A 26,773-nucleotide genomic window follows, 5' to 3' on the forward strand; every position below is an offset into this window, starting at 1 on the left:
ATAAATACTTTTTTAGCCTCAACCAATCAAGTTATGCCATGTATATTAGAAAACTAATCATATTGTGCCATGTGTATTAAAAAAATCATTTATTTTTAAATTTCTTTTAATTTTTATTAGTTAAAATAAACTTTGTAGGTGAGGTACCTAACAAAATACCAAGATGAGTTACGATGGTACCAGTTAAATCTAAAAAGAAAAATTTAGATACTAAATAGCTATAAATTATTAAATTCAAGTACCTCCATGTATATTAACCCTTAATTATATACAAAATAACAATAATAATATTGAAAGTACTCCACTAATATTAGTGTAAAATTCAAATAATTTCACACTTGCATACATTTTTGTATAATCTTATCCGAGATATTGATTTATTCAAAGAGGAATCGATTTACTCATTTGTAAAACTTTTTTTTTTTAAATTAGAGCCTTCTCAGTAAAGGAGAAGGTTTAAGTGTATTTGAATCAACCGAATCAACCATGTCTTAGCTTTATTCTGATACAGGTTATAGGTTAAATACATTGAAAATAATTATTTCAGTGCTTAGCCCCTTGTTTAGCTGTTTATCAAACTCATACCAACTTCAAACACTTAAACTAAATATTTAACAACTCTAGAAACAAATCAAACAAGTAACCCTAGATGCAATATACTGATTACTGCATATATATTTGCTAAATGCAGATGGAATCGGGGGTCATAATTCCAAGAGCTAAAATGGTCATGATCTTTTCATAGGATTCTTCGAACAGATCGTAAACGAATCAACCAATGCGTTCGCAAACTCAGGGTCATTGATATGGTAAGGACACATCTCTACCTGTAAGTAGACATAATTTTCTAACTTCACAAGGAAAAATTGAGATGCAAACATGTAACGACCCAAATTTTAAGGTCATCGGAAAAGTGAATTTTCAGGTCTTCGATTCTGAAAATTAGATTCGTAAATATTTATTAGAAATATTTACAAAGTTAAGTGAGAGGTTAATTAGATTTTAATTAAGTAAATTTAGCTTAATTAAGGTTAATTTAGTGAAAGGACTAAATTGAATAAAGTGTAAAAGTTTAATTATAAACTATAGAAAAGTCATGGGACTAAGTTAGCAAATAAACCTTATGTGACAAGTGTGTGGTAAGCATAAATATATATGTATTATTTTAATTGGTACAAATATATGTATATATATGTATTTACTTATTATATAAGTAAATAATAATATAAAGTAAATTATATTATATTATATTATATTGTATAATTATAACATATTAATTAAATAAAGAAGGAATATAGAAAATAAAAGAAATAAAACATAAAGAAAAAGAGAAAGAAAGGCGCGAATAGCAGGGAAAGAAATAAAGAAAAAGGGAAACAAAAAGAAAGGGAAAATTTAGGGTTTTAGAGTTTCAAGCTTGATTGGTAAGTCAATTTAATCCCTTTTCTTGCAATTTTGGTGTCTATAGAATCCTATGAAGAAATACTAATTGAATTATGTTGAAATTTAGGAAGATAGTGAATTTTTAGATGTTGATTAAGTTGAATTATTGAGTAAATTATGAGATAAAATGATAGAAATTCAAGTTAGAAGTGGGAGAAAGATTAAATTGTAAGAGAGAGATATAAGTTTTGAAATAGTAGGGATTGAATTGAGAGAATTCTATAATTAATGTTTTATGCTGTAAAATTTAAGAGTTGAATAGTCTAAAGTGATAATTGAATGAAAATATAGGATTTATTTTGAAGAAAAAGAATGGTTATGGTGGAAGGACTAAATTGAAATTTATGTAAAAGCTACATGGAAATAAAAGAGTATGTTATTAAATAACATACATTGATAATTTTAAATGTTAAATTTTATGTAGCCAACATAGCACAGGAAACGTCATCGAAAAAGGGGAAGGAGAAAGTGAACGAGGATATCGAGTAAACTCGAAAATTACAGTTTGTATTTCTATAAACTATGCTTAATAATTTAATAAATGTATTTGTTATTTTTAATTGGTTAGTATGTATGATAAATGATGTGATAGAAATTGTTACCGCTTATGTATCAAAATGAAATGATTCAAATACCCTATTAACGTTAATAGGGCTAAGTCGGATATAGTTGGCATGTCATAGGATTGGAAGTGTTCAGGGATATTCCGACTGTGTGTCGATGAGACACTGTATGTGTCGACTCATCATTATCGTTTCAAATTGTTCAAGAGGTACTCTGACGACTATTATCATTACCCTTACGGTGTATTAAACCCGGTAGATGAAACACTGTATGATATCCCGGTGTGTGGGTTGGATCCGTGTATCCGTCTAGGTCCGAGTTATGTTAATAGGGGCAAATGAAAGTACTGAAGACCGACTGCTATTGATTATGTGACTGTGACTGTTATATGATTGTTGAAAGGTATCGAATGATATGAAATATATATAAAGAATTATTTAATTACATTTCAGAACTATAAGATGAAGGCAAGAGATTAAGCTATTAAGACTATGAAAGTAAAAGTTTTGAGTTACAATACATATACATGGCTTATTATTGTTCTAAGCATTAGTTTATAGAAATACCACTGAGTGTATACTCACAGTCTGCTTTGTTTTTCGCATGAGTTAAGTACAAAGTAACTAACGTCTCAGCATCCGAGCCAACTCCCGAACTCAAGTAATTGGTGAAGCTTCTTGTCTTAAAGAATGGCATGTACCTAGGTTGTTTTGATGTAAAATTGTTTATAAGTGAAATTAGTGAAGAATGTTAGTAGATAGTTAATGGATGCAATGAGTGTGTTACAATATAGTCCTTTTTGAATTGAATTGAATGGTACTTAAGTGCAAATTTTGAAGTAGTTTGTTTAAGGGTTATTGAATATAAGTGTTAGACTATGGTATGATAGTTTAATGAGTATTAAGTGTGTGTTTATCATGTTTTGGATTGGTTGAAAGTTTGAATAGTAGATTGCTTATTGTTTAAAGTTTGCAGGGTTGGTAAATTTGAATTATAGAGTTCATTTGAAGTCCACACAGTATGTCACATGGGCGCGTGACCAGACCGTGTTAGACACACGGCTTGCACACGGGCATGTTGTTAAGCTGTGTGTCCTCTACACCTAAAATGCTACAAACAGGTTGTCACACGGGCTGAGCACACGGGCGTGTGCCTTGGCTGTGTGAAATTAATTGATTTATAGGTATAAGTCAGAGAGCCCCACGGGTTAATGACACGAGCGTGTCACATCAGCCATACGGGCGTGTCACACCAGCCACATGGGCGTGTGGTACTATTCAAAGGAAGAAATTTTGAAATTTCACGAAAAATTTTCTAAGCTTTCGATCGAGCCCTGGTTTGTTTAAGATGTTCTTATTAAGTACCGTGGGCCCATTAAAGCTATATTTAGATGTATAGTATTGCATTTATTCTTGTTTTACATGTAAATGTACTGTAATGACCGGTAATACTCCGTAATCTTGTTCCGGAGACGGGACGGGCTTAGGGGTGTTACATTTAGTAGTATCAGAGTTAACTAGGTTTAACCGATTCTATGATTAAGTCGAGTATTGAAAGGAGTCAAGAGGTACATGCCTTTTTTTTATGTTAAATTTGAGTTGGGATTGGATGCTGATATATATATATATACACTGATAAATTAACTCTATTTTATAGTGAGTAAAAGATGTCTGATGAAAGTATCGAGGGTACCGATCAAGAAATGTACAGTAAAGATGAATCACGTGATGTAAATGAATCTGAATTCATAACCCCAAGTGTAAACCCGGTAGGTAACCAACCACCGAATATTGGAAGGGATAATACATAAATATTTAGAATGATTGCCGAAGCTCTTCAAAGAGCGGTAGGAAGTAAGCTTGCTACTACTTCTACCCCTGCTACCCGACGTGCCCCTATGAATGAACTGGGAAAGTATAGAGCTACAGAATTTCTAGGATCAAAGGGAATTGATTCAACAATAGTTGAAAATTGGTTAGAGACTACCAAAAGAATTTTGAAGCAATTAGAATGCACACCACAAGAAAGTTTAGTATGTGTTGTTTCTCTGTTACAAGAAGAGGCTTACATATGGTGGGAATCAGTGATTCAGAATGTACCAGAAGAACAGGTAAATTAGGAATTCTTTCAACGGGAATTTTAGAAGAAGTATTTGAGAGAAACATATATAGAAGACCAGAAACAAGAGTTTTTAATGTTGAAGCAGAAGTATATGTCTGTAGTGGATTATGAATGAGAATTCTTAAGATTGAGCAGATATACAACTAAATTTGTATCGATTGAAGCTGACAGATGCAAGCAATTTTTAAGAGGACTGCGAGATGAATTCCAACTGCAATTGATGCCTATGGATTATAGAGTTTGCAGATTTAGTAGAAAGAGCTAAAATGATTGAACAAGTACTGGGGAAGAGTGAAAAGTCCAAAACTGCACGTTCAACTGGAAAACATCCTGGAACTGTTAGTTCAAGTCTGCAATTCAAACGATCGAGGGAATCTCAAGGTAGTGGAAGATTCAGTTTAAGACTAGAAAGAGGAGACAGAAGTCGAAAGAGACGAACTACTTTATCTACTGGCAGTATCAGAAGCCCAGCTCAGAACATTGAAATTCCAAAATGTGAATATTATGGAAACAAATATAGGGAAGAATGTAGAAAGTTAACTGGGGGTTGTTTCCGATGTGGATCCACTGATCATTTTGTAAAGGACTGTCCAAAGATTGGTAAGGCAACACCAACGGTATCACAAAGATCTGAATCTGTTTCCAGAGGTCGAGGGTCAGGCCGAAGTGGTCCAGTTACTAGAGAAGGTACTAGAAGAACTAGTGAAAATGCTACACAACAATCTGAAGTAAGAGGTCCGGCCCGAGCGTATGTTGTAAAAACTCGAGATAAGGGAGATGCTCATGATGTGGTGATAGGAATATTCTTATTACATTTAGAACCCGTTTATGTTTTAATAGATCTAGGATCGTCACATTCTTATGTCAATACAAAACTGATTAAGACTGGAAATTTAAAACTTGAATTGTTTAAAGTAACGATAGAAGTGTCTAGTCCATTAGGGCAAACTATGTTAGTGAATTAGATATGTCGAAGATGTCCATTAATGATTCAGGATAAAATCTTTTCTGTTGATTTGTTGATCATGCCATTTGGCGATTTTGACATTATACTGGGTATGGATTGGCTGTCAGAATATTGAGTAATCCTGGATTGTTATAAAAAGAAATTCACTGTTCAGAATGAAAGTGGTGATCAAATTGAAGTAAATGGTATTCGAACTAGTGGGACTATTCGTGTTATATAAGCAATTAAAGCTAGTAAGCTTCTTAATCAAGGATGTGTTGCTTTCTTAGCATATGTTATTAATTTCGACTCAGTTGAGAGTCAGTGCAGTAAAATTCAGACTGTATGTGAATTTCCTGATGTGTTTCCTGAAGAATTACCTGGATTACCTCCTGATCGGGAAGTTGAATTTGCGATTGAAGTATACCTGGGTACAGATCCAGTGTCAATACCTCCATATCGAATGTCACCTACTGAGTTGAAGGAATTAAAAGTACAACTGCAAGACTTATTGGATCGAGGTTTTATACGACCTAATACATCACTATGGGGAGCTTCAGTGTTATTCGTTAAAAAGAAAGATGGTTCGATGCGGTTGTATATTAATTATCGACAGTTGAATAAGGTGACTATCAAGAACAAATACCCGTTAACTCGTATTGATGATTTATTTGATCAATTAAGGGGAACTTCTGTGTTTTCATAAATTGATTTGAGGTCGGGATATTATCAGTTGAAGGTAAAAGAGAGTGATGTACCGAAGATAGCATTTCGTACACGGTATGGCCACTATGAATTCTTGGTGATGCCATTTGGATTAACAAATACTCCAGCTGCTTTTATGGATCTTATGAATCGGATTTTCCAACCATACTTGGATCAGTTTGTAGTAGTTTTTATTGATGATATTTTAGTATACTCAAAGTCTGAAACTGAACATGAACAGCATCTCTGAATTATTTTGCAAATATTGCGAGAGAAACAATTATATGGGAAATTGAGTAAGTGTGAGTTTTGGTTAATGGAGGTTGTATTCCTTGGTCATGTAGTATCAGCAGATGGGATAAGAGTAGATCCAAAGAAGATTGAAGCCATACTTCAGTAGAAAGTTCTTAGAAATGTGTCAGAGGTACGTAGTTTCCTTGGGTTGGCCGGATATTATCGAAGGTTTGTAAATGGATTTTTAAAAAAAGCTTTACCGACGAAAAAGTTACTACAAAAGAATGTTCTGTTTGTTTGGAGTAAGCAGAGTCAGAAAAGTTTTGAAATGTTGAAGTAAATATTGATAGAGGCACCAGTGTTGACTTTGTCAGAATCGGGAAAAGATTTTGTTGTGTACAGTGATGCTTCCTTAAATGGTCTCGAGTGTGTACTGATACAAAATGGAAAGGTAATTTCTTATGCTTCAAGGTAATTAAAACTGCATGAACACAATTATCCGACACATGATCTAGAATTACCAGCAGTGATATTTGCCTTGAAGATTTGGAGACATTACCTATACGACGAAAAGTGTTATATTTACACTGATCATAAAAGTCTCAAGTATCTTCTATCACAAAAAGAGTTGAATTTGAGACAACGTCGGTGGATAGAACTTTTAAAAGATTATGATTGTGTTATTGACTATCATCCGGGTAAAGCTAATGTTGTAGCTGATGCATTGAGTAGAAAGGCTGCAGTTGAGCTGAGAACAATGCTTGCACGACTTAGTATCATAGATGATGAAGGTCTTTTAGCTGAATTGAGAGTAAGTCGGTAATGTTTAATCAGATCAAGTCAGCACAATTGATAGATGGCAAACTAATGAAGAAAAGAGAGACGGTACAGAACGGTACAGCAGGGAACTTTAGTATTGATGAAAATGATTGTCTGAGATTTTAGAATCGACTCTGTATCCCAACTACTTCTGAAATAAACGAATTGATTCTTCGAGAAGCTCATAATAGTCAGTTTGCATTACATCCTAGAGGAACAAAAATGTACCGTGATTTACGGGAACTGTATTGGTGGCCGGGTATGAAGAAATATATAGTGGAATATGTGACCAAATGTTTAACATTTCAACGAGTTAAAGCCGAACATCAGGTTCCGACCGGATTACTTTAGCCCATTAATATTCCTGAATGGAAATGGGACTGAATCACAATGGACTTTGTAATCGGGTTACCATTATCAACAAGCAAGAAAAATACTATTTGGGTAATTTTTGATCGACTCACAAAGTCAGCTCATTTTATAGCAGTCACAACGGATTGGTCACTTCAAAAGTTGACAAAAACTTATATCCAGGAAATTGTGAGACTACATGGTATTCCTGTATCGGTAATTTCTGACCGGGATCCACGGTTTACATCGAGGTTCTAGAAATAGTTGCATGAGTCTCTCGGTATATAAATTCATTTTAGTACAGCTTTTCATCCACAGACAGATGGACAGTCCGAACGAGTTATTCAGATTTTAGAAGACATGCTCCGAGCTAATATCATTGATTTTGAATCAGGTTAGGAGCGTTATTTATCGTTAGCTAAGTTTGTAAATAATAATAGTTATCAGTCAAGTATTCAAATGGCACCGTATGAAGCTTTGTATGGTCGGAGATGTCGATCACCAATGTGTTGGACAGAACTGAATGAAAGAAAAATGGTTAGTCCAGAATTGATCCAACAAACAGAAAGTACTGTTAAAAAGATTCGAGAAAGATTGAAAGTAGCTTTTGACAGGCAGAAATAGTACGCAACTCTGAAACGATGGGACATTGAGTATTCAGCTAGAGACAAAGTAATTCTTAAAGTCTCTCCTTTGAAGAAAATCTTAAGATTCGGTCGGAAGGGTCAATTGAGTCCACGATACATTGGACCGTATGAGATTATAGAAAGAATTAGACAGGTGGCATATCGTTTAGCTGTACCTCCTGAACTAAAGAAATTCATGATGTTTTCCATGTTTCTATGTTAAGAAGATACCGATCAGATCCATCTCATGTGATTTCAACTGTAGATATAGAGATTTGACCTGATTTGTCATATGAAGAAGAACCGGTTAAGATACTAGCAAGTGAAGTAAAGGAATTACGTAATAAACAAGTTCCTTTAGTAAAAGTATTATGGAGAAGTCATAATATTGAAAAAGCAACGTGGGAACCGGAAGATGCAATGAGATAACAGTACACCCATGTCTTTTCAGGTAAATTTAGAGGACGAAATTTATAAAGGGGGGAGAAATGTAACGACCCAAATTTTAAGGTCATCAGAAAAGTGAATTTTCAGGTCTTCGATTCTAAAAATTAGATTTGTAAATATTTATTAGAAATATTTACGAAGTTAACTGAGATGTTAATTAGATTTTAATTAAGTAAATCAAGCTTAATTAAGGTTAATTTAGTGAAAGGACTAAATTTAATAAAGTGTAAAAGTTTAATTATAAACTATAGAAAAGTCATGGGACTAAGTTAGCAAATAAACCTTATGTGACAAGTGTGTGGTAAGCATAAATATATATGTATTATTTTAATTGGTACAAATATACGTATATATATGTATTTACTTATTATATAAGTAAATAATAATATAAAGTAAATTATATTATATTGTATAATTATAACATATTAATTAAATAAAGAAGGAATATAGAAAATAAAAGAAATAAAACATAAAGAAAAAGAGAAAGAAAGGCGCGAATAGCAGGGAAAGAAATAAAGAAAAAGGGAAACAAAAAAAAAGGGAAAATTTAGGGTTTTAGAGTTTCAAGCTTGATTGGTAAGCCAATTTAATCCCTTTTCTTGCAATTTTGGTGTCTATAGAATCCTAGGAAGAAATACTAATTGAATTATGTTGAAATTTAGGAAGATAGTGAATTTTTAGATGTTGATTAAGTTGAATTATTGAGTAAATTATGAGATAAAATGATAGAAATTCAAGTTAGAAGTGGGAGAAAGATTAAATTGTAAGAGAGAGATATAAGTTTTGAAATAGTAGGGATTGAATTGAGAGAATTCTATAATTAATGTTTTATGCTGTAAAATTTAAGAGTTGAATAGTCTAAAGTGATAATTGAATGAAAATATAGGATTTATTTTGAAGAAAAGAATGGTTATGGTGGAAGGACTAAATTGAAATTTATGTAAAAGCTACATGGAAATAAAAGAGTATGTTATTAAATAACATACATTGATAATTTTAAATGTTAAATTTTATGTAGCCAACATAGCACAGGAAACGTCATCGAAAAAGGGGAAGGAGAAAGTGAACGAGGATATCGAGTAAACTCGAAAATTACAGTTTGTATTTCTATAAACTATGCTTAATAATTTAATAAATGTATTTGTTATTTTTAATTGGTTAGTATGTATGATAAATGATGTGATAGAAATTGTTACTGCTTATGTATCAAAATGAAATGATTCAAATACCCTATTAACAGTGTCGGGCTAAGTCGGATATAGTTGGCATGCCATAGGATTGGAAGTTTTCAGGGATATTCCGACTGTGTGTCGATGAGACATTGTATGTGTCGACTACTATTACTATTTCGAATTCGTTCTGAAGAGGTACTCTGTACCTGACAGTTACTGTTACTGTTATCCTTACGGTGTATTCCGGCTTCAGCCGATGAAACACTGTATGATATCCTAGTGTGTGGGTTGGATCCGTGTATCCGTTCAGGTCTGAGTTATGTTAATAGGGGTAAATGAAAGTACTGAAGACCGACTGCTATTGATTATGTGACTATGACTGTTATATGATTGTTGAAAGGTATCGAATAATATGAAATATATATAAAGAATTGTTTAATTACATTTAAGAACTATAAGATGAAGGCAAGAGATTAAGCTATTGAGACTATGAAAGTAAAAGTTTTGAGTTACAATACATATACATGGCTTATTATTGTTCTAAGCATTAGTTTACAGAAATACCACTAAGTGTATTCAGCGTACGGTTTGTTTCCATGCGCAGGTTAGGTACAATGTAACTAACGTCTCAGCATCCGAGCCAACTCCCGAGCTCAAGTAATTGGTGAAGTTTTTTATCTTAAAGAATGGCATGTACCTAGGTTGTTTTGATGTTAAATTGTTTATAAGTGAAATTAGTGAAGAATGTTAGTAGATAGTTAATGGATGTAATAAGTGTGTTATAATATAGTCCTTTTTGAATTGAATTGAATGGTACTTAAGTGCAAATTTTTACGTAGTTTGTTTAAGAGTTATTGAATATAAGTGTTAGAATATGGTATAATAGTTTAATGAGTATTAAGTGTGTGTTTATCATATTTTGAATTGGTTGAAAGTTTGAATATTAGATTGCTTATTGCTTAATGTTTGCAGGGTTGGTAAATTTGAATTATAAAGTTCATTTGAAGTCCACACGGTATGTCACATGGGCGTGTGACTAGACCGTGTGAGACACATGGCTTGCACACGAGCATGTTGTTAGGCCGTGTGTCCCCTGCACCTAAAATGCTACAAACAGGTTGTCACACAGGCTGAGTACACAGACATGTGCCTTGGCAGTATGAAATTAATTGATTTATAAGTATAAGTCAGAGAGCCCCACGGGTTGATGACACGGGCGTGTCACATCAGCCACACGGGAAAGGAAGAAATTTTGAAATTTCACGAAAAATTTTCTAAGCTTCCGATCGAGCCCTAGTTTGTTTAAGATGTTCTTATTAAGCACCGTGGACCCATTAAAGTTATATTTAGATTTATAGTATTGCATTTATTCTTGTTTTACGTGTAAATGTACTGTAATGACTGGTAATGCTCTGTAATCCTGTTCTGGCGACGAGACGGGGTTAGGGGTTTTACAAAACATGCAGGATATAATTAAAGAACTAAAATTTAGTCGCCTGCCGGTCTTCGTTTATTTGAATTAGTGTCTGCAATTCAGTAAAAGAGTACCAGTAGCTTTACGATCATAGAAGGGCTTCCCTAGAGCATCCAATGCTGAAACACCCTTTTGGGTTAGGGAAACATAAATCTTTGTTACAGACTTGTTCAGTTTATTTACTATAAAGCCTGCAATTTTTTTGTTCTTGTCGACTATTTTTCGTATGGCCGATATCTTCAACCGCCCATCGTTAACACATAGAAAACACATTATACAACAACAAACATAGACAATGCTAAAAAAAAAAAGGTGGTCTAAAAACTCATCATCACTTGAGCATTGTGGATGTGAATCTTCCTTTTCTAAAAATTAGTAGGTACGGTATGTTTAGGTCCAAAGGTCACCATATCTAAGGCTCCAACATTAAGGACGAAAGGGATTTTCTTCTTTAGAATAACATCGAAATGAGAGCTGTCATAAGGTATCACACCCCCAACTGCATAATCTGCAACCTCTGTAGTTGTAATGTCCAAAACTCCCTAACACGTGTGAAAAGAATTCACATTTTCAATGAAGATTTTGAGAAGCAAATAAATGAAAGAGAAATATATATATTGTTAGAAATCGACCCGATTAAGCAACGAAAAAGAAAAATAACAGAAGAAATTGAGAAATTGAACACAAATTTAACATGGAAAAACCCTCCAAAGAGGATAAAAAATCACGGGCAAAGATAATTTTACTATAATGGCAAAAGAACGAAGAATACAAAAAATGGAAATAAAAACCAAATCCTGAAAACTCGAAAACAAAGAACCCTCAAAACATAAACACAAAATTCTCTAAATGTGTTATGAGTTCTAATCTTTAATGGGTGTATTTTCTAAGCTTGTAAAAGAGCCTATTTATAGGCTAAATTAGTAAGTCAAATAAACTATGCTAATAAATGCTAAATATATTATACTAATAAATACTAAATCTTCTAAAAAGAAAATATATTTTGTTTAACTTGACTTGCAAGCAATCTCTTCGAATTTGGGTCACACAACTCTAACAATCTCTAGCTTGACACGAATTCTTTCAACGCTATCTTTGCCAAAGCTTACCACAGGCCTATCTTGAACTATGTAAGGAATTAATTGAGTCGAATCTGTGCTTAGAAGCTGGAAGACTTCTAGCCTTCGACTTGTGCACTGCCAAATCAAAATTAATTCAGGTCTGATTTTCACGAACACAGTGCCCTAACTTTTCGAAATCTGCATCCAAAAGCGAACCTCTCTTCAACGAAACGGTCATACCTTTTTCCCTCCTATGACTAAGTTGCCTCCACTTCAAATGAGTTGACTTCGACTCCGTAACGGACGAGGAATGTCTGATTTCACCGGTCACTGTAGATCCTTCCAGAATATAAAGACTGTCAGTTCTTTTACCTTTTAACAAAACGAGAGCTCCACGAGATACTTTAATACCGCTTAACTCGATGTTGATTCTACATCCTTTCAAGTCTAAAATACTTAAAGAGATGAGATTCTTTCGTAAATCAGGTACATACCTGACATTTGAGAGTGTCCTAATCGTCCCATCGTGTATCCTAATTTTAACAGTACCAATACCAATTACCTTATTGGATGAATCCTTTCCCATGCGCACAACTCCACCTTCAACCGAACTGTATGTGGAGAACCATTCTCTATTAGGACATATGTGGAAAGAACATTCCGAATCTAAGATCCATTCGGATGTGAGCTTGGAGTTACACTCGTTGACACTAACAATAAATCATCACCACCTTCATCGGCCAAATTTGCACCAGCTACATCTTCCTCGTTACTCTCAGCAGCTCTTTTATTTCGCAATTTATAACAATCTGCTTTGACGTGACCTAACTTTTTACAATAGTGACACCTTTTGTCTTGTTTCTTTGATGCTACCAAAACGGAAGCTTGCTTAACTGCCTTGCTATCCAAACCAAACTCATTGTCGAGTTTGTATCCACTCAACAAATGACCCTTCACATGTTCGAACAAGAGTTTGTTTCTGCCATAAATCAGGGTCTCCCTGAAAGACTTGTATGAAGAGGTTAAAGAGCACAATAATAGCATAGCTTGATCTTCATCATCAATATGAACCTCAACGTTCTTTAAATCATTTAAAAGAGCAATGAATTGACTAATGTGATCTTTAAGAAGCTCATATTCGTTCATGCGAAACATAAATAAACGTTGTTTCAATACTAAACGGTTAGCTAGAGACTAAGTCGCATAAAGAGTTTTTAACCTTTTCCACAATGCGGATGGGATCTTCTCCATCAACACCTCCTGTAATACCGTATTCGCGAGGCACAACTGGATTGCAGACAAGGCCTTTTCATCAAGCTCTTCCTGTAGCAGCCTGGTTTAAACCCTAGTCGGAATGGTGGTTTCGGGACCATTAATCCGAGTCAGAAAAATTTTTAAAAAATTATTTTATATGTTTATTTTGTGTGAATTTATGCCTGTGAAATTTTCGTAATTTAATTTGGACGTTTGAGTGTTTGATTAAATAAAAGGACTTAATCGCGTAAATTAAAAATTTAATGGTTTAATGTGTAAGGGCTGAAATGCGTTTGTCTTTGTAAATGGAGGGATTTATGTGGTAATTATCCTATGATGACATATAATGGACGGTAGTGGCCTTAATATAACATGATTTTATATTTTAAACCCAAGGTTAATTATGTAAACTAGTTAATATGTTATAATATAATAAAACATGAAAAAAAAGAAAAACGTGCATGTATTCATTTTATTCTACCGAAACTTGTAAAAGAAAAGAAAAAGAGAAAGCAAATGATATTCGGCTATTGTTGATTCAAATTCAAGGTTAGTTTGGTTTCGATTTTTGATAATTTTTACGTTTTTGAGATCGTTGCTTCGAATACTATCCGACCCATGCTTGAATTTATGATTTCGATGAATATTTTGAGTTATGCCATTGATGAGAGCTTGAGATTTTTGTTGTTTGATGATGATATATGAAAGATATGTTTTAGATTAACATGTTTTGTATTGGAGTTTTTGATGATTTTGAGTAATTAGTTTAATATGCTGATTTGGAATTTATAGAATTATAGTAGAGTTAGTCGAATATGATTAAGCATGGAAATAATGTATTTGAGTTTAATTCGACTGAGTTATAACATTTGAAAGTCCATATGAACTATATGGAATATTTGGATTTTTCGATATATGAATTGTTCATGAGACAGCTTTATAACAATGATATTTGGGCTTTGAGCCTAGCAAGCCTTGTGCTGGTAAATTAAATCGAGCTTATGCCTAGCAGGCTTATTGCCTGTGTATAAAATCAGACTTTGAGTCTAGCAGGCCTTGTGCCTGTGTGAAATACAAGCTTAGGCCTAGCAGGCTTTATGCCGGTGAATTATTATAAGTTTATGCCTAAAAGACTTTATGCTGATGTGGTAATTGAATATGTTAAACGAGCTAAATGATCAGGTATGAGTTAGCTTGTTGTTTACTTGAGATAAGGTAAATAAGTAACTTGATATTTGTTACTAATTATGTGTGATACAAATGAAGATTACATGTGAATTTAGTATGTGTATTCAACCTTGTAAATAAATAGTATGAATTTTGTAGAATTGATTCTTAGATATGTGCATATGTGTGATCATGTAAATTCGGTTATATAAGTGGTATATGTACATGATGTTATACTGTGGTTCTTGAGCTTATATAAATGCGTATGTGTACGTTTGATTATATTAAGACATTTTGGCTTTGAAAGATGAATAATATTAGGTTAAATTGATTAACTGAGCATTCGGTCAAGGCAGATTTTGTGTATGAAAATGTGTTATTTATCTCATTTGTAGGTTTGAGGTTAAGCTTCATAATGATAATGAAATTTGGATTAGCTTAAAATGAGTGGATTATATCAATGGGATGTTTATTTCTTTACGACTTACTAAGCTATTATAGCTTACTTTGTGTTTTCATGTTCATTTTGTTTTATAGATTTTAGATTCAAGTTACAAGCTCGGGGATCGTCAGCAAAGTCTATCACATTATCAACCGTCGTCGGTATTTTATAAGTTACATTTTGGAACTATGGCATGTGTAGGCTGGAATGCGTTTTGGAATGCTGTATTTTGGTTTATGTATAAAGGCCATGCGAAAATGGCTTAATCTCTATGCTTGAGCATGTTTTGGTTAAATAATGGTTTGAGTCTATTTTAGATATTATGCCTTATACCTTGGATGATTAGAACTTGTGTTGTGTGTGTGTATATTGAAATTGGTTGATAAATGAAATGGTCATAATACATGTATAAATATGTTTGCTCAACTTGGATGCGGTTTGTATAGGAAAAGTTATATATGAAATTTAGGTTATTATGTTAAGTAAATGTGCTATAAATGAGTTGGTAATAAAGGACATATTATAATGACCGAATATGATGGGAGATATATCGTATGTTTCTTTTAAATATGGTTCATGGAAGTTGTGTCTTGAATATACATATGTATACAAAATCGATGATTAAATTATCTTTGAAAAGTATATTTTATATCATGTTTTAGTATTAAAATGTATTCGCTATATATTCATATGACTAGAATTTATTTTGGTATATGTGTATTATTTAATATTCTAGTTTTTTTGGAGAATGGTATACAAATTTTGGTTAACATTGAAATGAATGGGACATTGAGATATATGCTACTTATATGAATATGATGATATGTAACTTTATAAATTTGCAAGTTGAGAGATTCATTTATTTATAAACTATTATATGCTTTGAATGTTGAGTTCACATATTCCATTTGAATATGAAATGAATTGTATCGGGTTATAAGTTAAGCGTTAGATATCTATATAAATAATTTCAAATTGAGTAATTGTATCGAACTGTGTTATGTCCGGTAATACCTTATAACTCCAATCCAGCGACGGATACGGGTTAGGGGTGTTACATTTTATTGGTATTAGAGCTACGATTTAGTCGATTCTAGGACTAACGTAGCATGTGTGAGTCTAGCTATACATGCCATAATAATTACTGCGATAGTATGATGACTTCTGACATTTGATAATGTGCTATCATATAGTAAATGGATCCCAACAGAGTTGTAGCTCATGATGTCGAGGGTATAGTGCCTATTCCTGTGCAAGGGACAGTGCCAGTTTATTCTCGGCCGACCTCAAGTAGCCATGAGGGGGAGGCTAAACAAGCCTTCTATCAAATGATGAATGATTGGTTTACTCAATATATACGAACTAATCTGGCTGCACAACAACATTCATCCCCGATTAATCCATCTTCGATACCTACTATATCTCAAGTGAGTGATCCGTTAAGATTGCCTAAGCCACCTGTTGATAAAATCAAAAAACACGAGGCTGAAGAATTTAGAGCTACTGATGATGATGATGCTGAACAAGCTGAATTCTGGCTTGATAATACTATCTGTGTGTTTGATGAGTTATCTTGTACCCCGGATGAGTGCTTAAAATGTGCCTTATCCTTGTTACGAGACACCGCATATCACTGGTGGAATACACTAGTATCGGTGGTTCCGAAAGTGCGAGTGACCTGGGTATTCTTTTAGACTGAGTTCCATAAGAAATATATCAACCAAAGATTCATTGATCAGAAGCGCAAGGAATTTCTCAAACTAAAAAAGGGTCGTATGATTGTGACAGAATATAAGCGAAAATTTGTGAGACTCAGTCGATATACCCGTGAGTGTGTTTCAACTGAAACTATCATGTGTAAAAGATTCGAAGACAATTTGAACGAAGAAATTAAATTGCTAGTTGGTATACTTGAAATCAAAGAGTTCATGGTACTTGTTAAGCGAGCTTGCAAAGCCGAAGAGCTTGGAAAAGAGAAAGAAAAGATGATTTTGAAGCCAGAGATTCCCGTTAAAGATCATCGAGTAAGACTTTTCACTCATCATCGAAGAAGTTCAGAGATGATTCTAGTCGATCTAAGAATACTTTAGACTTTTCTAGACGAGATAGAGACTGACCTCCCGTGAGTTCACAAGCCACTTTGATTGCTAGTGTTGGCAATGTTCGACAAATTAGAGTCGAGTGCAAGCATTGTGGTAAATGGCATTCTGGAGGTTACAGATTGCATGATCGGTCATGTTTTAAATGTGGATCGATAGATCATTTTATCCGAGATTGTCCGATGTTAACCGAGAAAAACACTGTTCAGAACGTGAGACCGAGTAATATGTTAGTACGAGACAGACCACCCAGGCATTTGGGTAATGTGAGTGGCAGTCAGAGGGGGACGAAAGATACAACAGTTTGATCTGAGGCTCGTGCACCTACTAGAGCCTATGCTATTCATGCACATGAGGAGGCTTTATCCCAGATGTTATTACTGGCACATTCACTTTCTATGATACTAGTGTAATTGCATTGATTGATCCTGGTTGGACTCATTCTTATGTGTGTGAGACTTTAGTATTCAGTAAGACTTTGCCTGTTGAGTCTACTAAATTTGTGATTAGAGTATCGAACCCCTTGGCCGGTGTGCTATGGTCGATAAAGTATGTAATAATTGTCCCCTAATGATTCGAGATTCGTGTTTTCCGGCTGATCTGATGTTGTTGCCATTTAATAAGTTTGACATAATTTTGGGCATGGATTGGTTGACATTGCATGATGATATTGTAAACTACAAGAGAAAGACTATTGATTTACGGTGCTAGAATAATGAGATTATTCGGATTGAATCTAATGATCTGAATGGTTTACTGGCAATAATTTCCTCGATATTAGCTCAGAAATATGTAAGAAAAGGTTGTGAAGCTTACTTTGCATATCCGAAAGAAAGATTGAATCAGTACCTGTTGTGTGTGAGTATCTGGATATGTTTCTTGAAGAATTATCGGGTTTACCACCTATTCAAGAGGTTGAATTTGGTATTGAATTAGTACCAGGGACTACTCCGATATCGATAGCTCCGTACAAAATGGCACCTATTGAATTAAAAGAATTGAAAGCTCAGTTGTAAGAGATGACAGTTAGAGGATTCGCGAGACCGAGTTTCTCCTCCTGGGGTGCGCCTGTGTTATTTGTGAAAAAGAAACATGGAACTATGAGAATGTCTATTATAGACAGCTTAATAATGTGACCATAAAGAATAAAACCGAACATGTCGAGCATTTGAGACTTGTGTTACAGAATTTGCAAGAAAAATAGTTGTATGCGAAGTTTAGTAAATATGAGTTCTGGTTACACGAAGTTAGCTTTCTGGGACATGTTATTTCAGCATCAGGTATTTGGGTTGATCCGAGTAAGATTTCAGCAATACTTGACTGGAAATTTCTGAGAAACGTTTCTGAAGTCTGAAGTTTTCTGGGACTTGCTGGTTACTACAGATGATTTGTGAAAGGGTTCTCGATGATTGCAACCCTGATGACCAAGCTATTGCAAAAAGATGTTAAATTTGAGTGGTCAGAAAAGTACCAGAAAAGTTTTTATCAGTTGAAAGCCCTTTTAATCGAAGCTCCAGTGCTAGTTCAGCCAAAATAGGGTAAAGAATTTGTTATTTATAGTGATGCATCTTTAAATGGTTTGGGCTGTGTTTTGATGCAAGAAGGCAAAGTTATAGCTTATACCTCGAAATAGTTAAAGTCGTATCAAAAGAACTATCCAATGCATAATCTAGAGTTGGCAGCTATTGTGTTTGCATTAAAAATATGGCGCCACTATCTGTTCGGTAAAAAATGTCATGTTTATTCCAATCACAAAAGTCTGAAGTACTTGATGACTTAGAAGAATCTGAATTTGAGACAGCGTCGATGGTTAGAGTTGCTAAAAGATTACGAGCTAGTGATTGACTATCATCAGGGAAAGGCTAATGTTGTTGCTGATCCCTAAGTCGAAAATTGTTGTTTGCTTTGCATGCAATGAATGCACATATGGTTATGTCGGATGATGGTGCGATAATAGCCGTGTTAAAAGCAAGACTGTTATTTATTCAACAGATTTGCGAAGCTCAGAAGGTCAATAATGATTTGATAGTAAAGCGGGCTCAATGTGATTCGAATGTTGATTCAGAATTTCAAGTGGACGCTGAGGGATGTTTGCGGCTCAGAGACCGAATATGTGTTTCAAAAAATACAGAGTTGATTCAGATAATTTTGAACGAATCTCATAACAGTCGGCTATCTGTTCACTCGGGTAGTACAAAGATGTATAATGATCTTAGACAGTTTTACTGGTGGCAAGGTATGAAATGAGACATTTCTGACTATGTTTCGAAATGTTTAGTTTGTTAGCAAGTAAATGTCAAGCATCAGGAACCTTCTGGATTGCTTCAGCCGATCATGATACCTGAATGGAAATGGGACAAAGTTACGATGGATTTTGTATCCAGCCGTTGACACTGAGCAAGAAAGATGCAATCTGGGTTATTGTAGATAGGTTGACTAAATCTGCTCACTTTGTTCTGGTTAGTACAAATTATTCGCTTGATAATCTGGCTAAATTATATGTTTCTCAAATCGTGAGGTTATATGGTGTGCCTATATCTATTGTTTTAGATAGAGATCCGATATTTACATCGCGGTTTTGGAAGAAACTACAAGTTGCACTAGGTACGAAATTACATTTCAGCACTGCTTTCCATCCGCAAACAGATGGTCAGTCTAAGCGAATCATTCAGATACTTGAGGATATGTTGAGATGTTGTATTCTCGAGTTTGAAGGTATGTGGGAACGATATCTACCTCTGATTGAATTTGCGTATAATAATAGCTTCAAATCGAGTATCAAAATGGCACCTTACGAGGCTTTGTACGGTCGTAAATATCGTACACCCTTATATTGGACTGAGCTCAGTGGAAATAGGATACACGGGGTTGATTTGATCAAAGAAACTGAACTGAAAGTGAAAGTGATCCGTGAAAGTCTAAAAGCAGCATCAGATCGTCAGAAATCATATGTGAACTTAAAACGTAAAGATATAGAGTTTTAGATCGGGGATAGAGTATTTTTGAAAGTCTCACTGTGGGAGAAAATACTCAGATTCGGTCGTAAAGGCAAATTGAGTTCGAGATTTATTGGGCCGTATGAGGTTATAAAGTCGATTGGGCCGGTTGCGTATAGACTGTTGTTGCCACCTTAGCTAGAAAAGATCCACAATGTATTCCATGTTTCGATGCTTCGTAGATATCAATCTGATCCTTCACATGTGATTAGTCCATTTGAGATTGAAATTAAGCCCAATATGACACACGAGGAAGAACCGATTTGTATTTTGGCTCGTGAGATTAAAAAGTTATGAAATAAGAAAATTCTGTTGGTTAAAGTACTGTGGCATAAACATAGAGTTGAAGAAGCCACATGGGAGACAAAAGATATAATGAAAGAGCGTTATCCGAACCTATTCACCGTTAAGATTTTCGGGGACTAAAATCCCTAAGGCGGGAAAATTGTAACAGCCTGATTTAAACCTTATTCGGAACGATAGTTTCAGGACCACGAATCCGAGTCAGAAAAATTTTTTAAAAAATATTTTTTGTGTTTATTTTGTGTGAATTTATGCCTGTGAAATTTTCGTAATTTAATTTGGACGTTTGAGTGTCTGATTAAATAAAAGGATTTAATCACGTAAATTGAAAATTTAATAGTTTAATGTGTAAGGGCTGAAATGTGTTTGTCTTTGTAAATGGAGGGACTCATGTGGTAATTAGCCCATGATGACATGTAATGGACGGTAATGGCCTTATTATAACATGACTTTATATTTTAAATCCAAGGTTAATTATGTAAACTAGTTAATATGTTATAATATAATAAAACATAAAAAAATGCATATGTTCATTTTATTTGACCGAAACTTGTAAAAGAAAAGAAAAAGAGAAAGCAAATGATATTCAGCCATTGTTGATTCAAATTCAAGGTTAGTTTGGTTTCGTTTTATAGTTTTTACGTTTTTGAGATCGTTGCTTCGAATACTATTCGACCCATGCTTGAATTTCTAATTTTGATGAATATTTTGAGTTATGCCATTGATGAGAGCTTGAGATTTTTGTTGTTTGATGATGAAATATGAAAGATATGTTTTAGATTAATATGTTTTGTATTGGAGTTTTTGATGATTTTGAGTAATTAGGACTAAATTGTAAAAATTATAAATTGATGGATTAAAATGTGAAATAAATAAAATATATAGACTAGTATGAATATAAGGAAGATTCGGCCTAACTATGTTGTTGTGAGATTTTGTGTATTTTGTGTTTTATACAATTAGAACTAATTTGTAAAAGTATGAAATATCATGGGTAAAATGGTAATTTGCCCATTTATGTGTTGTTGGATTAAATTGAATGAAATTGTGTTTGAATGAAATTAATTTGAAATTGTATAGATCAAAAACAAAAGAAATCTGACTTGGATCGGGGAAAAGCAAAAATAGTCGAATAGTCGATTTACATTGTTCATCGATATCCGAGGTAAGTCTTTAAGCAATTAACATCGTAAATTTTGAAGGTAAATTAGTTTAATATGCTGATTTGGAATTTATAGAATTATAGTAGAGTTAGCCGAATATGATTAAGCATGGAAATAATGTATTTGAGTTTAATTCGACTGAGTTATAACATTTGAAAGTCCGTATGAACTATATGGAATGTATGGATTTTTCGATATATGAATTGTTTCTGAGACAGCTTTATAACAATGATATTCGGGCTTTGAGCTTAGCAAGCCTTATGCTGGTGAATTAAATCGGGCTTATGCCTAGCAGGCTTATTGCCTCTGTATAAAATTAGACTTTGAGTCTAGCAGGCCTTGTGCCGGTGTGAAATACAGGCTTAGGCCTAGCAGGCTTTATGCCGGTGAATTATTATAAGTTTATGCCTAAAAGACTTTATGCTGATGTGGTAATTGAATATGTTAAACGAGCTAAATGATCAGGTATGAGTTAGCTTGTTGTTTACTTGAGATAAGGTAAATAAGTAACTTGATATTTGTTACTAATTATGTGTGATACAAATGAAGATTACATGTGAATTTAGTATGTGTATTCAGCCTTGTAAATAAATAGTATGAATTTTGTAGAATTGATTCTTAGATATGTGCATATGTGCGATCATGTAAATTCGGTCATATAAGTGGTATATGTACATGATGTTATACTATGGTTCTTGAGCTTATATAAATGCGTATGTATATGTTTGATTATATTAAGACATTTTGGCTTTGAAAGATGAATAATATTAGGTTAAATTGATTAAGTGAGCATTCGGCCAAGGTAGATTTTGTGTATGAAAATGTGTTATTTATCTCATTTGTAGGTTTGAAGTTAAGCTTCATAATGATAATGAAATTTGGATTAGCTTAAAATGAGTGGATTATATCAATGGGATGTTTATTTCCTTACGACTTACTAAGCTATTATAGCTTACTTTGTGTTTTCATGTTCATTCTGTTTTATAGATTTTGGATTCAAGTTACAAGCTCGGGGATCGTCAGCAAAGTCTATCACTATCAACCGTCTTTGGTATTTTATAAGTTACATTTTGGAACTATGGCATGTATAGGCTAGAATGTTGTATTTTGGTTTATGTATAAAGGCCATGCGAAAATGGCTTAATCTTTATGCTTGAGTATGTTTTGGTTAAATAATGGTTTGAGTCTATTTTAAATATTATACCTTATACCTTGGATGATTAGAACTTGTGTTGTGTGTGTGCATATTGAAATTGGTTGATAAATGAAATGGTCATAATACATGTATAAATATGTTTGCTCAACTTGGACGCAGTTTGTATAGGAAAAGTTATATATGAAATTTAGGTTATTATGTTAAGTTAACATGCTATAAATGAGTTGGTAATAAAGGACATATTATAATGACCGAATATGATAGGAGATATATTGTATGTTTCTTTTAAATATGGTTCATGGAAGTTGTGTCTTGAATATACATATGTATCCATAATCAATGATTAAATTATTTTTGAAAAGTATATTTTATATCATGTTTTGGTATTAAAATGTATTCGCTATATATTCATATGACTAGAATTTATTTTGGTATATGTGTATTATTTAATATGCTAGTTTTTTTTTGGAGAATGGTATACAAATTTTGGTTAACATTGAAATGAATGGGACATTGAGATATATGCTACTTATATGAAAATGACGATATGTAACTTTATAAATTTGCAAGTTGATGATTCATTTATTTATAAACTATTAGTATGCTTTGAATGTTGAGTTCACATATTCCATTTGAATATGAAATGAATTGTATTGGGTTATAAGTTAAGCATTAGATATCTATATAAATATTTTTGAATTGAGTAATTGCATCGAACTGTGTTATGTCCTGTAATACCTTATAAACCCAATTCGGCAAGGATTTAGGTTAAGGGTGTTGCACTTCTCATTCTGTTTGATTTAGATTCTCAGGCTTTTTCCCGGTAACAACCTTTTTCAAGCTTGTTTGAACTAGAATTGCCATCACCCGAACATGCCATAGATTGAAATTTGTCTCACCATCGAACTTCTCAATTTCAAACCTTGTTGCTGTCATCTCTGAACGGACATGCCATAGATTGAAATTTGTCTCACCATATTAAAATTTGTCTCACCATCTAACTTCTCAATTTCAAACCTTGTTACTGCCATCTCTGAAGGGACTGATATATAAAAATTGAACTAGCTCTGATATCACTTGTTATAAATCAACTCGATTAAGCAACGAATAAGAAAAATAATAGAAGAAATTGAGAAATTGATCACACAAATTTAACATGGAAAAACCCCTCCAAAGAGGATAAAAAATCCCGAGCAAAGGTAATTTTACTATAATGTCAAAAGAACGAAGAGTACAAAAAATGGAGATAAAAACTAAATCCCGAAAACCCGAAAACAAATAACCCTCAAAAAGTAAACACAAAATTCTCTAAATATGTTATGAGTTCTAATATCTAATGGGTGTATTTTCTAAGGTTGTAAAAGAGTCTATTTATAAGCTAAATTAGCAAGTCAAATAAACTATGCTAATAAATCTAAATATATTATACTAATAAATACTAAATCTTCTAGAAAGAAAATATATTTTGTTTAATTTGACTTGCAAGCAATTCTTAGAATTTGGATCACATAACTCTAATATATATATATATACCTGTATATATCCTTCTCTAACCAGTGATTCCATAGCCTTGCCACCTACACCAGTGGCATGGAAAATGAGGGTTTCATACCCTTCATTTTTTAACTTTTCACTCACGACATTAACACATGGTGTTGTGACCCCAAACATGGTTATCCCCACTGTGCCTTTTTTACCTTCATTAAAGGATTCCTAGAACCTCTCAAGCCTTTCAATCACCATAACAACAAAAGAAGCTCCAGGATTTGATAGCACAATTTTGCTAACATTGTTGATCCCACAGATATCCACGATTGATCGAAACAATACCAAATCCGATGTTTTAACGTAAGGTTCTGTTTGGCCACTAGCTATAATAGATACAATGAGCTTTGGTACACTAAGAGGAAGAGATCTGAAAAGTATTGATAACAAAGATGTGCCTCCAGTGCCTCAAAGGCCAATAGCACCTGCAACCAAAGCATCAGCGTAAACTTTCTTAATAAAATGTTGAAGGGCTTTGCTCATAACACCAACAGCTTCACCTCTATCGTCTGGAAGAACAATGGGGTTTCCACCTACTGACTTTGAATAGCATAGAAGAAGTTCATTTCTAGTCACAAACTTGAAATCACTCAAACTCTCAGTTTCCTTTTGACCAGCAGAAACATCAACAATCACAACTTCTACCTGTCATTTCCATTAATAGTAATACAAAACATAACTTTTTTTTTTTATGTTGTTTTGCCTTCAAAACAGAAAATTTAGAAGAATAAGAAAATAACCGTATTGATAAACATTCTTAAACTTGAATTAAGTCTAAAGAAAATGCTAAGAAAAAGTTTACTTCTTATTGGAGAAATTTGTATTATATTTGGGCTTAAAAGGAAAATAGAACAATTGATAGGAGTATGGGAAAAAACTAGTTAAATCTGCTACTAATTCATGTACTTCGCAAAAGTCGTGATTTAGTCCATATACTATAATTTGATCAATTTTAATTTCTATATTTTTTAAATTGGTCAATTTGAATACCTATATTTTTTGAATTTTGAAATTTTAGTCCTGACCTAAACAATAGCGGTTAAATCTGTTTGGTTAAGTTTAATTAATAGCATTGTACTATGTGTACAATTGTAGATTTAGTTCATATTCTCCCTATTAGATTATTCTAAGTCTCAATATTTTTCAAAATTTAAAATTTTATTCTTGATGAAATAATAGTTTTAATCCATTAATTGAATTTTTAATAAGTAATATATGAAAATAACAAGTTGATATGATATTACACATATGATAATATGTTAGTCCCATTATATTTTGAAAATAGTAGGACCTAATGAATTTAACAAATTATCGTTTAGTAAAGACTAAAATTTTAAAAATTAAAAATATATAAATTAAAATGACCAAATTAAAACTTTTTTAAGAAAAGCAATTGATGTAAAATTAAACTACATTCCAAAACAAATTATGTCTTAAAGAAAAGAAAAAGATTAGATAAATTAAATAAAATGGAAAAAACTACCAAGGTAAATAAAATTAAAAGAAAAGAAAAGAGTTAAATTCTTTATTGATTTGCGTGGTTTTTTTTCAATGTATCCACTCGAGCAAATTATATCTTCTATAGGCTCGTTAAGGGCGAGAGATTTACATGGATTTAATACTTTTATTTTTATTATTTAAAAATTATTTTAATTTTACTTGTTTAAAGGGTTAAATTATTATTTGAGGCTTAAATTTGGTAATTACTCTTATATTGAGGTTTGAATTTTTTCCCCAAGTTACTCCTTAAATTTAGCAATTGTTCTTGCAATAAGACTTAAACTTTAGGGGTTTTAAAGAAATGCTGTGAAGTTCAAAGACTAATGTTGATAATAATAATATTGAATATATATATATAATTATAATAAATATTTGTTATTAAAATAATAATATTGAATATTTTTCAATAATATTATGATTTAAAATTTTATTTTAAAATTTATTATTAAAATAAAATTAAAATATTAAATAATTTATTTTATTTTTCGAGAATCAAATTATTTTCTATAAAACAAATACAGTAAAATATAAAAACATTTTCCATAAGTCACTAATCCTCACTTAAAATTGATCTTTTTAGTTCAGTGGCTCTACTTTTTTGGGAGTTGACTTGTGGATTTGCGGAAACAATCTTTAATTTTTTTAATCCCTTTTAATCGGCCTGAGTTGTAACTTTTGATCATTGACAGGGATAAACTTGGAAAAAGCTCACTAAAGTTCAGCTAAGGTAATAGTTAAAACCCACTGGTCGAACAAAAATCTATCTTGTTATTTGAAAGTTGAAACCATATAATAGTTATTTATCAGAATTTCAACTAAACCAAACATGATGTAATGAGATTAGCCTAAAGTAAAACATACCTTGGAAGAAGAGCTACTGGAAAAGGTAGCGAGGGAGGATCGAACTGTCTCAGCCAAGAATCGGAGCTCCTCAAGCTTAGTGTCAGTCGTTCCGACGCAATAAAATGTAGCTACAGTACCCATTTTCCCGCCTGTATCCAGCCTGGGAATGATTTGATGAATACTATACTGCTCTTAAAAGGCAGTCCCTCTTGTGTTGTTGCAAGCCCTCCCCTTCGAACTTGTACGTTCTCTCACTATCGCTTCAGTCTACCCACTTATTAATGGATTGAAACTTCAACCAATAATCATTACAATTTACTCATTTTGTCCGCTTTCTTTTTT

The 26,773-nt window shown here is 33.0% G+C and overlaps 1 pseudogene; it reads right to left on the bottom strand.

Moving 5' to 3' along the window:
* Positions 1-728: 728 nt before the first annotated feature.
* LOC108471960 (toMV susceptible protein tm-1(GCR26)-like) lies at positions 729-26,773 on the bottom strand (annotated as a pseudogene).

This window comes from Gossypium arboreum, chromosome 11, assembly GCF_025698485.1.
Source record: "Gossypium arboreum isolate Shixiya-1 chromosome 11, ASM2569848v2, whole genome shotgun sequence".
Lineage (NCBI taxonomy): Eukaryota > Viridiplantae > Streptophyta > Magnoliopsida > Malvales > Malvaceae > Gossypium > Gossypium arboreum.